Source organism: Cryptomeria japonica, chromosome 5, assembly GCF_030272615.1.
Source record: "Cryptomeria japonica chromosome 5, Sugi_1.0, whole genome shotgun sequence".
In the NCBI taxonomy this organism is placed as follows: domain Eukaryota; kingdom Viridiplantae; phylum Streptophyta; class Pinopsida; order Cupressales; family Cupressaceae; genus Cryptomeria; species Cryptomeria japonica.
The window spans coordinates 913,401,977-913,407,073 of NC_081409.1; positions in this window are offsets into that span (position 1 = coordinate 913,401,977).

Below are 5,097 nucleotides of genomic sequence, written 5' to 3' on the forward strand. Positions count from 1 at the left end.
ATAGGTTTTTCAGCGGTACTTTGTCATTGTTGGCAAAGGGGGAGAAGTATATCTAGTTTTTGGTTTTGAAATTTTGAAATTTTGATATATCAGGGGAGAAGTATATCAGAGGGAGAAGTATCTATTTTGAAATCTTGATATATGCTATGCTATATGTTATAAGCTCTGATGATTATGCTCTGAATGCAAAATTACTATACACTCTGTTGATTAAGGGACAGTGTATATGCTTAGGGGGAGCAATTTTGTTAATGGCCAATTTTTGTTGTAAAACACTTAGATGTCAAAATTTTACTTTCCTAAGTGTTGCCATCAATGCCAAAGGGGGAGATTGTTGGCATTTTTGATGATTATGTTGTGATTGTCATTGATGGACACACACTTGTATTGAGATCCCCTTTATATGTATGAGCTTGTGCTCAACCGGTATTTGTTGCAACCGGTATGTTGTATACTAGTCTCTAGACTAGTGATTTTGCAGAATGTGTTTCCCGGTCTGAAGTGGCATGTCGACCCCAAGTGGTTCACAGATCACAAGTGGTATGAGGGAGCAAAGCGGCACAACACATTCTTACCAGTCTTCATTTGTGACAAACCGGCAACCGGTATTCTGTATGAACCGGTAATACTCTGTGATGAGTTACCAACTGACATTTTGTGATGAGTTACCAATCCACTGATTGTTTGACGGTGCCGACACATTGACGGTGATTCTTGTGTCATGTTACTAACTATGTCTAGATTCATTGAACCTAGGAAATTGTAATGTAATCCTATTGGACCGACATGAAATTAGATTCCTTTAAAAGGACATCATATCTAGGGTTTTAAGTTGTTGCTGAAAGGGTTAATGTTGAGCTAGGGTATGAGGTGGAAGTTGAGTTGTTGTGAGAACGATCTTATTTGAGAAGATCAAGTTGTAATTGTGTGAGAGAGAGAGAGAGAAGACTGAAGTAATGCTGGAATGCATTAGCTGTGAGCAATACTAGATCTAACCAAGCAGTTTGTGCTATTAGATAGATCAAACACTTGTTGATTACTCACATCTTTGACAAGTCTGTAGCCCTTAACCGGGTAGGCCTCAAAGCCTTTGTAAAATCCTCTAACAAGGTGGTTCACACATGTGAATCTAAAATCCTCTAACAAGGTAGTCTTTAATCGGACTTATCTCCTAATAGAGATTGAGATTCCTAACAGGATCTGTTCTGGTGAAGAACATTGTAAGACCTTAATTGGTCTGACCTTAACCGGTTTGGTTTCTATTCTGCAAATAGTGACTTGTGAGTTCCATCTCACCGTGGTTTTTCCCAGTTGGGTTTCCACGTCAAATATCCTGTGTTATGGTTGTATTTCTTTTGTGGGTGAATGCTTTATTCGCATTTTGGTTTGCATGTGTGGTAACCGGTTTGACTGTCAGACTGCTTTATCGGTTTATCTTTAGACTGTGTAAGTGTTTTTGTGCAGTATTTTTTGGCATACTAATTCACCCCCCCCCTCTTAGTATTCATCAATGCCTTTATGTCTTTCCCTCTCATCTACACCACTTTGTAAAGAGGTCCTAAATTTATAGTCCTAGGACATGTTTTCTCCAAATTGATGTCCCAGTTGCCATAGATTTTGTTTATCAATAAAAAGTATCATATTTCCTTTTCTCAAATTAGTCGCCCTTTTTAAATCAATGTTTTCTTCACCCATCTTAAGGTCACCCTCGTGATCTTTACTTTATTAATTATAAGTTCAAATTTTTACTAACCCATGTAAACTCAACCTCATGTTACCATTTTCTATTGGTTTACATGCCAAGAAAATTGAAATTCTATGCATAGGACTATTATAAAAAGACATCACCCTAAACCTCTATCAAAACTCTATGATTTTATTAGTTATAATTGTTAAACATTAGAAATATCAAAATCATATCTTTCACACACTCAATTTACTACTTATGCGCTCATTTCTCTTCAATCTTAGAAATCCATTGCATCATTATCTCAATCAATTCTTACAATTCCATTGCATCCTTTACATCATGATGCTAGTGTGTTTACCCATTCATCACAAAATTAATGAATTGATCAATATGCCTTGATTGAAACTAAGAGGCTCTCAAGGATTCCAATTTCCATAACAAATTTCAATTGTGTTTCTTAAAATACTTATAAACCCCATCAATTTTTTACCTTACCATACCTAATTTATTATGGTGCTTTAATATATTTTGGGGGCCTTATTGATGGATAAAGGATCTATACTAGTGTATGTAATTTTAATATAGGGAAAGTAGGGCTTGATATGTTTAGGCATACAAACTAGACCTATTTTCCATACATTGCATTAAAGAGGAGATGAAATCAATAGATTCAACCTCATTTGTGTGAAAAGTGTAAGGAAGTTCAGTAGCAGAACAACTTCCTACACTAGCCTTGAGAAGAGAGTAATGCAAAAATTTTACAGATCATTACAATAGTTATAGAAACTTAAGAGAAATAAACATGAATATCATGCATACCACAACACAATAATTTACATGGAGAAAACCCTTTTGGGAGAAAAAACCCACAAACCAAAAGCCATGTAATGTATTATTTAAAAATCAACATATTACAATATACTTGCTGAGAAAGTTTCTCATAGGATTATCACCCATACAAATCCAAAGACAACTCAATAACTATAAGACTCTTATGCACAACCTCCATCTTACACATGTAATATATAGGAGACACAATACATGAGATCGTCAAATAGTATTACAAAACCATGGGCTAAAACTACTCAAGAGCGACACCCATCTTATCTCCAATAAAATATGACCTATAATGTGTCAATACACACACCAACACTTGTAACTCCATTTTACATCTCATTTATGTGTGTAACACATCTTAATATTTCTTATTTTATGAGACCCAGCTTCTAAAGGCCATCACTTTTGAATCGGTTGATCGATTGATGAATAGTTTGAAGCACTATAAAGTTCATGAAGTGATCTATTAAGACATAACCAACTATAGTAGTTATGAACATTTTTGGGTTGTTTCAAAGCCTCTAAGGCCCTCAAAATTGACTTTGAAACTTTCATTCGCAATTTTAAAAAAATGAAATTTTAAAATCTTCAAATCTAGACATGATCTTGCAAATAAAATTTACTAGCATGCTTACCTAGTTAATTCAAAGGTCTGGGGAATTTTTTGGACCAATCCATGCTTAAATGAAAAATTACTAAAAATAGTAACCTTATGTCTATGCAAGGTTAAGACTTCATTTTCCTAACATTCTCCCACTTGTCTAACACCTTGCAAGATAAAAGCGAGCATCTACACAATAATTTAATTTCTAGGGGCTATGAGACCCATAGATTCTAGACACCATTTGAACTCATCTGTTCTCACAACCTTAGTTAAAAAATCTACAACATTCATCAAAGACTCTACCTTTACTAGGTTCACCCTACCATCCTCAACCATATCTTTAAAAAGATGATATTGAGTTCATCAATGTGTTTGGTTTGGGCATGAAATGTCAGGTTCTTATCTAGGTAGATTGCATTTTGACTGTCATAATAAATAGTTACTACACCTTATTTTATTCCAATATTTGAACACAGTCTTTCAAGCCAAATGGCTTCTTTTCAAGCATGAGTAGTTGCCATATCTCTTCTTTAGTATTGGATAAAGAAACCACAACATGTTGCTTACTCATCCAGCTGATTGCACCACCAAATAAAGTGAACACATAAGAAATGGTGGATCTTCTGCTATCAATATCACTTGCCTAGTCCAAATCCACATAGCCATGAATATCAAGGGAAATATCATCTCCTATCAAATTACCATGATAACACAAAGAATTTTTTAGGCACCCTTCAAAATTATAAAGACCTTTTTTAACTACATCCTGTATGCGGGAAAAGTGGGCGAATAAAACTTAATATTTGAAAATTTAGTTAAATACTAGTCCACACACACACAGAGGACTTCTTGATGCAAGCTATGGAGTAACGTAGTGTTACTCAACTTCCCAAGGAGGGTCCCATGGTTCTCTATCTCACAATGTCCCTCAAACCAACGTTTTTGCTCTCAGATCACTGAGCAAAATGGTTTAGGGATGGCAAATATGAGAACGAGAGATGCTTTTGCTAAATTTAGTATGAAATAGATGTTAAGCTATGTATGATATTAAAAATGCAATAAACTAGATGATAAGATGACAAGGTTAGTATGAATACTATCCTAACATGATATATTTAGTCTATGATTGAACTAAAATGATAAAGAAAGTAATCTAAACATGCATATTTAGTCTAATTCCTGATCTAAAAGAGGCTAAACGATGAGCATAAAAATGATATGAAAGCTTAAAATAATTTGAGCATAAGTGTAATCCTTCAAATTTGAAAGATGATTGTTGAGAATGGAGGAATGAGAGCTCTATTTATAGCATAAACAGGGCAATGGATGGTCAAGATTGAAAGGTTTAATCAAGGGCCAGGTTTGAAAGTTGGGGATCCATGTGCACAATTGGCACCAATGAAATGGTGACAAATGTCAACATAGGGTTGGGTTGAGAGAAGAGGTTGGAGGCATTAAAGGCCTGAGAAGACCTCATGGTTATCTAAAGGCTAAGGGTCAAGTCTAAGTTAGGCTTACCCACTGGATTAAGAGTTAATCCAAAGATAAACCTTTGTGCAAATGATTAAAAGATAATCATGGTCAAAGCATTAATGGCCTGATGAGACCCTTGGGTTGGATAGAGGTTGAGTCAAAACAAATGTTTTAACCATGTGGGAGGGTTTGAATTAACCATTAATGGTTATTGGAGACTTTAGGGATTAAGTGGTTGAAGGTTGGAAGCCTTCAATGGTTTTCAAAGACTTTAAGGGTTTTGGTGGTTGAAGGTTGAAAACCTTTAATGGTTATCAAAGACTTTAAGCCATTTGAGAAGTGACTTCCCTTTGCTTAGGGATGTGACAAAATTTAGAGGAGGGTTAGGTTAATTAGAAGTGTTTAGAAGATTCTAGAAGGGATTAGAAAGGGGTTTGGGATTTTACAAGTGGATGGAGGGATAATAGGATTTAATTGAATTAAATGATTTAAT